The following is a 13,563-nucleotide window of genomic DNA, read 5'->3' on the forward strand; positions in this document are numbered from 1 at the left end:
GGTTTGTTTGTTCTGATTAAGTTCCACAATGGACCAAACTGCAGAAATTTAGAGTATCTCCCTCTCACAACATTAAAACCTTATTGGTGCTTACTGCATCAATGCATATCCTCATTGTGAGCCAGAAAGGTATTTAACAACAGTCTTCAATAGTTTTTGAAATTCATTTGGATTTCTTTATTTCATTCATTTGGTGGTTGATATCTGCACTAGGCCAGCAATTTTGTGATGCTTCAAAGCATTTCGTGGGATTCCCTTCATCAGGAGCCTGTGCAGACTGTACTGTCAGTCAAGTCAAGTCAAGTCAAGTCAAGTGATTTATATAGCGCGCTACATACCCAGGGGGTCTCAAGGCGCTTGAGGAAGGGAGGGGAATTACTTGTCGAATATCCAGGTTTTAAGTTGCTTTCTGAATGTAAGGTGGTTCTGAGTGAGGCGAAGGTGAGTTGGAAGTGAGTTCCAGGTTTTAGCTGCCAGGTAGGAGAAGGATCTGCCTCCCATGGTGGTTTTGTTGATGCGAGGTACAGTTGCAAGGGCTTGGTTGGAAGATCGTAGGAGGCGGGAGGGGGTGTAGAAGGAAAGTCGTGAGTTGAGGCATTCGGGTCCAAGTTCGTAGAGTGCTTTGTGTGCGTGGGTTAGGAGGCGGAAAGTAATCCTCTTGTTAACGGGGAGCCAGTGGAGGTTTTTCAGGTGTCCAGAGATGTGGTCTTTACGCGGGATGTCTAGTATGAGTCTGGCTGAGGCGTTCTGGATGCGTTGGAGTTTTTTTTGGAGTTTTGCGGTGGTGCCGGCGTATAGGGTGTTTCCGTAGTCCAGGCGGCTCGTGACCAGTGCGTGGGTGACCGTTTTTCTGGTTTCGGTGGGGATCCAGCGAAATGTTTTTTTGAGCATGCGAAGAATATTGAAGCAAGATGATGAAACGGCGTTGACTTGTCTGTTCATAGAGAGTGAGGAGTCCAGGATGACACCTAAGTTCCGTGCGCGGTCCGTCGGGACGGGTGCTTTTCCGAGGGCCTCTGGCCACCAAGAGTCGTCCCAGGCGGAGGGGGAGGTACCAAGGATGAGGACTTCAGTTTTGTCGGATTTCAGTTTTAGACGGCTGTGCTTCATCCACTCGGCTACTTCTTTCATTCCTTCATGTAGGTTGGTTTTGGCGGTGTTCGGGTCTTTGGTGAGTGATAATATTAGTTGAGTGTCGTCAGCGTAGGAGATGATGTTGAGGTTATGTTGGCGTGCGATGGCCGCGAGGGGGCTCATGTAAACGTTGAAGAGGGTGGGACTGAGTGAGGATCCTTGTGGCACGCCGCAGATGACTTCAGTGGCCTCTGACTTGAATGGTGGGAGGCGGACTCTCTGGGTTCTTCCGGTGATTCAAAGAAAAACCAAAGTGGATGATGGACGGAGCGTTGACAATACAAACACTCACCCCCAGTCAACTGATCTGGGTTTAATCCATCACCGCTCTTTAGCTCACTCTGCCACCCCAGTTCAGACATGGCCATATGCAAATCAGTCTGACCCTGTGCCTCACGGGAACAGTCCAGCCCGAACTGCCAAGCCATGTCTTCCCTGGACCGGAATCAAGCTTCCCAGGACCGGTTTCTGGCATGCCAGCCGTCTTCAGCCCGGCTTGCTTAAATCCAGTGGCAAAGTGTGCAAGGGACTCACGTCTGAGCATACCCTGCCAACTTAGGGCGAACAAAGAAAAACCAAAAGGGCTGATGGACGGAGCGTTGACAATACAAACACTCACCCCCAGTCAACAGATCTGGGTTTAATCCATCACCGTTCTTTAGCTCACTCTGCCACCCCAGTTCAGACATGGCCATATGCAAATCAGTCTGACCCTGGGCCTCATGGGAACAGTCCAGCCCGAACTGCCAAGCCATGTCTTCCCTGGACCGGAATCAATCTTCCCAGGACCGGTTTCTGACATTACAGCCATCTTCAGCCAGGCTTGCTTGAATCCAGTGCAAAGTGAGCAAGTGATTCAAACAGAACAATAGTATAACTAACTATTCAACCCACTAGAAGTCCTCAACATTTTGAACAGGTGCAGCACTGAGTCTGGGCCTGCATAGCTCCTGGTGCACATGCAGTCAAACCATTTTTGAAAAGTTTGGAATCCTGTGACCCTGGTTAGGGCATAGTTATTTAGGCTGTAGCTGGATTACTCCAAATAACAATAACCTAATAGGTAACAACTATTGCTCAATACTTGGTAAACCAAAGAATCAACACAAATCCAACATTTTGTAATTGGCCAGAGACTTTCATGTTGCTCCAATCGCCTGACTAAATATCCATCTTCCATCTTGAAATCATCACTGTGTTAATTACAGTCTATAAGCCTGCAGAGAATTTTCTCTTCAGGTCTCACCAGCAATTTGCGATTCACTAAGCACATGTACCAAGCATTTTTTAAATGCAAACTGTGCATTTAGGAAATGCTATTACCATCAACTCCAAGTCGATGGTAACATTGTGCAATTTTGTGTGTTATTGAATGTTGCCCTGGTGCTGCCCATGTTGTCAGGGGCATAGGTTCCATTGGTGCAACAGGTGTAGGTTCACCTAGTCCCAGAGGCCAGAGTGACACACTGAACCCTGATTGTTGCTATATTTTACATTTTAAACAGTGACCATGGAACCCATGTCCTTCCCTGCACCAAGGCCATGACACACTGTCCGTGCTATTGCATGTTGTGCCTTTTTTGTGTTGTGAAGGTCGATATTAAACTTTTCACCGTAGAAAAGTCAGAAAGATCTGCATGGCCTGCTTGTTTTAATACATAATGTGAATGAATCAGCAACATCTCACAAAATATGTGAGCAGAATTTAGTTTTTGTTTTAGATATGAAACAAGTAGGTTTTAAAATTGACCAGATAACTTTATAATCATCTAAAACGTAGCGAACAATTGTGTAATGGTTTTAATAACACAATTAGTCACTTTTGTCATTGTAGCCAACAGAACGTTGTGCGCTGTGGTTTTAAACATACAATGAATATGTTAAAACTACAAGCCCACATTGTAACATGATGTTGGATGAAATTCATGGAACAGTGGATGGTATTATGTGCAGAGCCACGGAATTTTGATGCAGTGTTTAACAATATCACGCAGCTAGGAAGGGGAATGTATGCTGCATAATGCATCACAATTTGTAGCAACATTATTCCTTTATGTTGACACTTTAGCAGCTATTGAAAGTGCGGGGAAAAGCTGTGCCATATCAGTACCAGTTTAACACCCAAAAACAGCTGTCAGGAACTGGACGGTGACAGTTTAAATAATTTTCCACTGCTAAGAAATACATGTAGCACCTTCTTTTTTACTAGCATTTGAGCTAGAAAACAATGTTTCTCCTTTATATTATGCAGCACTTATCTTTTATATTATGCAGTAGAAGGTGTGTTATGCGGAAATGAGGAAAATACATGATTATGAGGAATGCTGGAGCCACATAAATGCACAATTCCAGTGGCTCTATTTATATGGCACAGAACCAATTGGCAGAGTTGTAAAATGCAAATAAAACTGTGTTCCTAACTTTCTGTCTGGAGTTGTAAGGGCTATATACATTTAATTTCTGCCTTTATAAGTTGAAGCCTACCAGACAGAACAGCTGTCTGGTTTGCGAAAGACATCTTGGGAACATTCTGAAAGCTTCCCTGGGAATGCATTCCTACCATTGTTTACCATTAGCCTAGTAATTTGTAACTCACAGTTGCTTGCTTTCTATTTACTGACATTATTTGTATAGGCTGTCCTGCTTGAGCTAGTCTCGCCTTTGGAGCATGGACTATTTACTGTATTCTTCCATGAGTGCTCACTTTCTGTAAACAGGCCTTTAAATTTTATTCTTATCTTGTCACATTTGCTGTGCATTTAAAGACAGGTGCCAAATGTGAGGCTGGTTTATGTGACAAGGATGTATGTGAGAGGATATATGTGACAAGGTTTTTTTCTAGCACACAACACAATTTTAAATATTTGTGAATGAACTGTGCAGCTATTTCAGAATATATCAGAATTAGGAAAATGTAATTCTGGAGAGTTGTTAAACAAATATTTTTAGTATGATCAAAACAAATACCTACAATAGGTGAACACATTTCTACACATTATCGTTTTTGTGCTGCATACTTTTAGCAGTAAAATTGTATGTCTGTGCAAATGTAACAGTCATTTCAATTGAAAATGTGTTATCTGTAATGGCAGTGCATTACCACACCATGGATACTTCACATTACATAACTTCACTCTACACCACTTCACTTTACAGCACTCGCCTCCACTCTAAACCATTTCATTCTATGATACTGCACTCCACTCTATGGCAATCCACGTAAATCCACTCTATGCCACTCCGATCTATGCCACTCTATGACACATCACTCCACTCTACAACACGCCACTCCACTCTACTCTACAACAATCAACTCCACTCTAAACCTTCCACTCTAAGACATTCTACAACTCACCACTCTATGCCATGCACTTCACTCTATTCTAAGCCATGCTACTCCAATTTACACCTCCTCACTCTTCTTCTCCACAACACACCAGTAAACTCTATGCCACTCTTCTCTATGTCACTCCATTCTATGCCAATCCACTCTATGCCTCTCCACTCTACACCCCTCAACTCAATGCCCCTCCACTCTATTACTCTCCACAACCCAACAGTCAACAACACAACACTCCACAACACTCTACTCCACTCTACTCTAAGATATGCCACTCTACTCTACATCACTGCCCTCTACAACATTCAACTACACTCTAAGCCCCTCCATTCTATTATACTCCACTCCACGGCACTCCACTCCAGTCCACTCTATGCCACTCTATGACACACCAACCCATTCTACACTGGGGCATGCCATTTCACTCTACACTCGACAATCCTCCACTTTAAAGCATTCTACAACACACCACTTTATGCCACACACTCCACTTTACTCTAAGCCACACTACTTTCATCTACACCACTTCACTCTTCTTCACAACACACCACTAAACTCTATTTCACTCCATTCTACTTTATGCCATTCCATTTTATGCTATTCCATTCTATGCCGCTCCACTCTGCATACCTCTACTATACGCCCCTAGACACTTTGCCCCTCCATTCTATCACACACCACAACCCAACATTCCACAGCACAACACTCCACACACTCTATGACACTTAACACTCCACTCAACGACACTCTACTCAACGTCACTTCACTCAATGACACTCCACTCCACTCTGTGATACTCTACTCCACTCTATGACAATCAACTCCACTCTACTCTACGGCACTTTGCTCTACTCTAGACAACTCCCTCTATGCCACTTAACTCCCTCTATTTCACTCCACTCTACGCTACTCTACTCTACAACACTCTATGCCACTCCACAACACTCTACTTTACTCTATCCTAACCCTCCACTGTACACAACTCTATTGCCTCAAAGACACTCTGCAGCACTCTATGCCTACCCATTCTATGACACTCTACTATACTCTGCTCCATGACACTGTAATACACTGTACACAATTCCCTGTATGCCACTTTAATTCGCTCTACTCTATTCAAGACACTCTACTCAACTTCTCTCCACTCTACTCCACTCTATGCCACTCCATGCTCTTCCACTCTGCTCCCCTCTACTCCTTCCATGACATTCCATGATTTTCTATGCCACTCCACTCTATGCCACTCTACTTCCTTCTACATCCCTTTTCGTCACTCTGCTCCATTCTACACCCCTCCACTCTATGCCCTTCCACTCCATCCCACTGCTTGCCATTCCACTCAACTCCATTCTAGTCACTCCACGATACGCCTTGACAGTCCACACCATTCCACTCTACATCACTCTACGTCACTCCAAAACACTCCGTGCCATTCCACTCTACTTTACTCCACTTCCCGATACTCTACAGCACTCTAAATCCCCCCTACCACACTCCAGGACACTCTATGACACTCCATTACACATTACCCCACTCCATAGCACTCTACCCCACTCCATGACACTCTACGCCACTCCATGTTTCACCACTCTATGCCACTAATGTTTAGCAATGCTGAATAGCAGCCACACTGTTGTACAAACACATTGGCAAAGCCAACTGCTCTTGCATAGGCCAGGCAGTTGGCTTTGCCAAAGCTTGTTTATTGTAGATACTTTAGGGTTAAATAGCTCATTGGGTGAGAAGGCATGATGTGAGTAAATTAATGGAAAATGAAAACTGAGAAAGCACATTCGAGGTAACCAAATAATAGAAACCAATTTTAAACAAAGATAATTTTAAGGAAAATGCTGATTTTTCATCGCTTACTGGGCAGAAAATCTGGATCTTATTAAAGACAATAAGGCCAAGATTATGCAAATCTCCTTTATGGCCAGCTCACAGCAGCAAAAATTAAAGGAATATAGGCGTCAGTAACATTCCAATAACTTATAAAATCCTCCAACATGCAGTATTCTCCCTTCTTTGTTGACGTTGCGAACAGCATGACTTCAAATGTTTTGATTTCCAAATGAAAGGGTTTTCTTCAGTAAAGTTATTCTATTCTAGAAAAAATTGAAATACAATCAGTAACATTTATTCTACCAGGGGAGGGTATTTTGTGGAAGGATGATCTTAGCCTCTGTGTCTTTAATAAAATCCAGATTTTCTGCCCCCAGGCTGTGAAAAAACACATTTTTATGGCATGACACGAAGGCTAACACTGTGCAATTTAAGTTTAAATTGCATTTGACACATTATCAATAGCACTTGTCAAAGGTCTAAAATAACATGCTTTAAATATACTTTCCTTTGAACAATCCGCAGCTCTAAGGATATCTTGTAGACCTCCCCCTAGGAAGAAAGCTTTGGAGGCTGAGGCTCCCCTAAGGGAGTGTGCACCAAACATAGTAGTATCTATATCCGCTTCTTTCATTACCTCCCTGACCCACCTTGCTAAGGTTGGAAAGAAGACTGCTTTATGAGGTGGTCTATGTGATAATAGCATATGTTCTGTATTTTCTCTCAGACTGGTAGTCCTTCTCTCATACTCCAGCAAGCATTTCACTACGCAAAGTATTTCATTCTGAGTAAAGAAAGGGTAGAATAGAGAGGTTGTCATTGTCTTGGCTCATCTTGTTAAGTAGAAGCAAACCCGTTCTGGTTGGTAGACCCTGCAGGTGATGTCTAGGGCTCTTATGTCTGAGGTACGTCTAAAGGATAGCGGGCAGAGTAAAATGGTGAGTTTGTAGGAAAAAAAATTTATGGACAAGCTAGAATTTTCACCTCAACTTACTAGAACCTGTAAAATGTCTCTGACGTTTCAAAAGGCCGCGTATTTTACAGAGAGTGGGTTCAGTACCCGCATACTTTGCATAATTCTTTTAGTTAGTAAGTTTTGTCCCACAGAATTTCCATCTATAAGACAATGACCTACCCCAATAGCTGATTTGTAAACATTGACGATTCTATGAGCGAGTCCTAATGTGAATAATTGGGACAAGTAATTGACTACATGTACTAGATCAGTTGAAATAGGATTGCAATTCCGTCAAAGACACCAACAAACCCATTTATTCCAATCCAGTCTATATGCTTTTCTTGTGCTAGGTGCCCATGACTCTGATTTGAGTCTGAAAGCATCTGCCGAAAGTCCTGGGATCTGCCACTGTTTTAAGATTGGTGGGTCTATACTTATCTCTAGTAGGATTAAGAACCATTCCTGGGATCTCCAAAGGGGTGTTATTACCACTGTTACTTCCTTGTTCCTGGGAACGTGTAGTAGCAATCTTGGTAGCATGACAAATGGAGGGAAAGCATAAGGTGCTAGTCCCCTCCAATTCTGAAGAAAGGCATCCACCCCAATGCCTGAGGGTGAAGACGTCCAGCTGAAAAGTTTGACAATTGTGTGTTCAGTCTGTCTGCAAAGAGATTTACTCGAAAGGGTCCCTATATCGACTGGATACTGAGGAAGATTCCCCTGTCTAACCTCCTTTTGTTGGAATCTCTAATATTCCTGAAGAACCGATCTGCGTCCCCCATTGCTCAAGCCCTGGATATGTTCTGCTACTACTCAAATGCTTTTGTTGAGGCAGTAACCCCAGAAGAACTTGGCTAAGTCCGCTAAACCTCGCTTAACAACTACTGATTACCCCCCTCTTTTGTTAATCTTTTTGATGCTGGGGCTCCCACTCCTTATATACATAGGATTTTCCTTATATCTTGGAGGTGAGGTGGATAGACCAAGGAGGGGCAGACCTATATGGAGAACAATTTGCAATGACCTAGAATATGCTGTTCTTAGTTGAGAGTAATTTCAAAATGCTTTTTGTAACCCAATTAAGGCATTTACTTCCATTAGTTGTTGGCAATTTGTATACAATTCCTGCACTAATTCTTAAAATTTGTTATAAATTTTTTTTTTGTAAAGTATTGTTTATGAAGCCTGGCATTTTTTGTATGAGCGTAATTGCATCATTTTTAATGTAAATTTTAACCGTATGTCTTTTGTACATTGTCATTTTTTGTAAACAGCCCTGAAGAAGTCCCAAGAGGACGAAACGCGTCGGCTGTAGCTCCTGTGCGTGTTTTTCACTTTCGACTGAATTGAATAAAAGAACTTTTAAAGAATACAAGTAACAACTAATGTGATTTTTTCTGTTAACCTTATCAGAGCTAACAGTTTCTGGAAACATTGAAGTGGTGCACCTTGACCTTGTTTACAGTACTTTATAGTTCATGTTTTGAACCAACATTGTAACGGTGGGTGTTTTTTGAAGTGTGCACACATATTGTCCCATATACTACAATGTGGGTTTGAATTAATTTTGGGAGAATATTTGACTAGGTGCTGCTCTGTTGGGAATCCTCCACCGTTGTTTTCTTCTTAAACTAAGTCCGCTAAACCTTTGGAAAGGGGGCACTCAATTTTGCTGACATATCTGACTGCAGAAACGTTGTCCATTCGCAGCATCACGGAACATTTCATTAAGTCTTTGGTGAAGCAGAGAATACCAGTGACAACATGTAGATGTCCTCACAGGAAATATATTGATCATAGAAACGGCTTAAGTTATCCTCATAAGTAACAGATTAGAACATTAAATAAGACTCAGACACTCTGTCAATCTCTCTGTTGAGATGATTAATATAGGAAGTTGCTGTGATAAATACTCATATGATGAAACTCATATTGGCTGGTGAATGTGCATTGGTTCACAGTCTATAATAAAAGAAGACTATTAAATGATATATGAACTCGCTTTTCAATTGACCTCTACCTATGAGCTCTTTTATTACTTAAGTTTGGTGTGCACCATTAAAAACAATGGTACCAAGCCACTGATCTTTACCCCCCATCTTCCCTGCTTATGTCTATATCACATGCAAAGAGAACAAGTGATGAACAGAATGCAGAACAATGTCATACATTCACCCCAGTACAGAGATCTGAGCTAAAATCAATTGTTTTGTTGCTCCCCTTGCCATAACAGTTTAAACTCAGCCATATGCAACTCAATCTTGACCCTGCGCCCATTCGGAACAGTCCAGCCCAAACTGCCAGGTCAGATTCTCCCTGGAATGGTAACAAGCATCCCAGGAACGGTTTCGAGGTTTCACCTCTCATCAGCCAGGATAGCTTGACTACAAGGGCATGGAGAGCATGGGACCCACGTCTGGGCATACCCATCTCACTCGGGGTGACAATTGCAAAAAGAACAATTGATGGACAGAATGCAGAACAATGTCATACATTCACCCCAGTACAGAGATCTGGGCCTAAATCCATCGTTTATTTTCTCCCAATGCAATTCCATCAATTGTGTGTCTTTTACTATGTCTATATCACAGCAGAACACTGTGATTATTTGGGATCACAACTTGTCCCTTGCCCTACCAACATTTTCAAAGATATCACCCTTAAACACTCTATAGACATTCTCGACATAGCCATAAACAACGTGTGCTTGTGGAAGATTCTCTGCAGAACTTAAAGTGACACAAATTAAACCCCGTGCCACAAATAAAAACCTAATAAAGCCCACCCTCAAAAAGCCTGTTCTGACCCCTAATAATTATAATCTAATAGAGGACATTGCTTTCATAGTCAAGAGTTTCATTCAGACAAATGTCAACTTTTCTCATCTTCTGTCTAACTATCAAAACACCATTGACTGGGATTTGGGACAATTTCAAATCAACATTGGCCACCAACAGAGTAATAGTCCTCCATGTACCTGATTGTTTGTCTTCTTTTCCCAGTGTTCCTCACCCTACACACTTCATGCTCTTGGAATTGAAGGACATTTTACCAAAATGATTAGGGGTGGGTGAAATGATTCATTCCGCTTGTGGTATTGGTGTAATTTGACGAGTAATGTGGCAATCCAGCCAAATTCCGCCAATCGTCGTGGATGGTGTTCCCACAAGCATCAAAAAATGTGAACAAGGTTTTGTATCACCAGCACAGTTTTCTAACATGGGTGATCGTAGCCAATTGGGTAGATTTTCTACTCTAGCGGCATCAAAATCAATGTGAATGACAGCGTGCTCTTGCTCACCGCATGGTGCAGATTTATCAGCACTGTCCACACCACTGGTGTTAAATTACAGTGCGAGCAGTGCAATGTGCATATTTTCCGCTTTTGGGGGAACTCTGTGGACTCTCAGGAAGTTATATGAAACTCAGCAAGTTCCACTCACCCCTAAAATGTATCCCACCATACCTCACTAAAGAACTTTTCGACCTTACTACAATTGTTCCACAAGGTGCTACCATTGCCCCCTTGTATTTAATGTCTGCCTTAGAACTCTACCTGAACTCATACACTCCTTTAATCTCAACTGCTATCACTATGTTGATGGCACTAACATAATACTAAAGATGGAATTCCAGCGGACATTGGTTAATTTTCAATGGGAAAAGAGGAACAAGCAGTTGCTCATTTTATGTCTTCCAACCACTTCCAGCTTGACACCATTACAACAGAAGTCCTTACATGTTGCAATTAGATTTGTCACCACTCCATGACAATCTGGCCTCAGGGAATATGATCCAAGCAGACCAAGCAAATGAAGTCATGAACTTTGGAGAGACCACGGACTCCAAATTCACATGATCAATGTCTTTGACGAATCTCCCCATCCCTGTTGTTCCAACTAAAGGCCCGTACAACCATTGTTCTAATTGTCTACCATATCGACTATGCCAACATGATTTATTTGGGAGCACCTTCTCTTTTTCCTAGGAAATTAAAGAGATTTCAAAATGTAGTGACATGATAACCCCATAGTCTAAAATACAATATCACTTTTTCACTTTGTTCTGACACCAGTTAGTCAGAAGAATCACCTGTAAGGCTATGTGCATAGCCCATTAGGCTATCCATAGTTTGACCCAATGTTCCTGAAATAAAAACCTGATTTATATCACAATCTAGACCTCTGCATTCTAGAAAGGCCCCACTATTACCTTCCTACAGAAAATCTCATACTGAAGGAACTCGTTTTTCTGTCCAGAAGGCCAAACTCTGAAATTCTATGCTTGCCAGCATAAGAATACTCACTTGCAATTTCGGAAACTATTGAAGAACTGTCTCTTTCCGATTCCTGAAAACATTGACATGCAGAAAAGGGAAGTCTGCATCTTTTTCTCATACTCTCTGCAACACCTAATGCATACGACTGCAACCATTCTTTACCAAGTTTGCATCACGTCTACAAACCTCCCACACTTCAACTAACATGTCCCACTTAGGTCTCTCTGGAAATGATAATCTTCTATCCATAATACATCCCTGAATTATTAAAAAAAAAAAAAGAATTTAGCTGATATAAAATATTTATGAGAACGTTTCAATTCCCTACAAAGTTAACAGTTAGATTATTAGAGCTTAACTATGAACCCCCTTCATCTCTTACAAATGAACATCTTCTCCTTAGTTAGAAGAGGAAATAAGTAAAATGCATTGCGACAAGACAACTGCTGCAATCCTACACTCAAAAGTGTAAATGGTCAGACTTTCAAAACCAGTTGACGTGGTTGGTAGAGAGAAACTTGTTCAACTGGGTGCTAATCTTGGAAACAGCAATATCACAACAATTTATGTTTGAAATGATGATAGTCATGGGCATAGATTACTTTAGATAAATACCACCAGCAACCAGGCGCGGTTCATCCATTGGGGTGTGGGGGCGTAGCCCCCCTGCCCGAAGCCGCCCGCAGCTCCCTCGGCGTTTGTCACAGTCTTAACTCAAAATCATGTCAATGATTGATTGACATGATTGTACAGGCGGCAACACAAGTGCGCATGCGTGGGGACGGAGGGTGAATTTTTACCCGTGCCCACGCATGCGCACTCGTGTTTTTGCGACGTTGGGCATGCCCATTAGGAGCCCTAATGGGCGTGCTGCGGGCGAGAAGGTACCTGTGCCCCTGGCGCCATGATTGGCCAGGGGCGCTGTGAGCCTGTGACGTTTGGGGAGCAGAGCCCAGAGGTGGCGCGGACCGGGACCGGCAGCAAGGTAAGAGTGTGTGTTTTTCTTTTTTTTTAAAGTGTTTGGTGCGAGCGTGCGTGTATGCATGAATGTTTGGTGGAGAGTGTTGTGAATGGATGTGTTTGTGTGTATGCATGTGTGAATACATTTCTTTGAGTGTTGTGTATGTGGGTCGGGGGGGGGGTCGCCGCCGGCCTGAGTGGCCTGGGGCCCACACTCGCAAATCAGTTTGCGCCTCACCACTGTAAAATGTCACCAGCCGCCCCTGCCAGCAACGTTTCTTTTGTTCTTTTAAACTCCAATAAGAACACTCACAAACAATCCTGAAATCGGCAAGTCTGATTTTTTGAAAGCGATGGCTCCCCACCCGAAGCGTTTCAAACAAAGCCTTGTTCATGGGTCAAAATGGTGCGGGCAGTGTCGATCGTAAATACAAAGTCATAATACTAAACATCGATAAAGGACACACAAAAGGATTGTGGTGCTGGCTGACAGTAACGAATGGAGGCATATTATAATCTGTTACAGTAAAAATTATTCTCATATAAATGCGACATCATACACAATTAGTCTAATTGAGATCACATTAATTCGTAGCATGATTGAAATAATAACCATGATATGTACATTTTATGCAACTACAATTAGAAAATGATGTACGTTATGTAACAAATTTACAATATTGAAAGAGCAACTTAATGACAGCAGACATGTTGAAATGGCAATAGCGGCCCGTAATGGGAGTGCTGCTGGGCGCTGACGTGGGGCGGGGGAGGGGCAGGGTGGGGGCAGTAAACTATGGATTACGGCCGATTAGAGGTAAGTAATCATATACATTTAAAAACCGAATTTTGCTGCGCGCGCTGCATCACATTTAGCAGCACTCCCACTACGGGCCGCTACTGTGAAGTAAAGTACACTCCGTGAATACCACATAATATTTTGTTAATCCCCCAGGGAACCTCTTTGAATGGCAATAAATACATGGCTCAATATACAGTGAAAACCCATTATAAAAAACACAAGTGCAGTATCACTTAATTTCAGTTAAA

Source organism: Lissotriton vulgaris, chromosome 8, assembly GCF_964263255.1.
Source record: "Lissotriton vulgaris chromosome 8, aLisVul1.2, whole genome shotgun sequence".
Classification (NCBI taxonomy): domain Eukaryota; kingdom Metazoa; phylum Chordata; class Amphibia; order Caudata; family Salamandridae; genus Lissotriton; species Lissotriton vulgaris.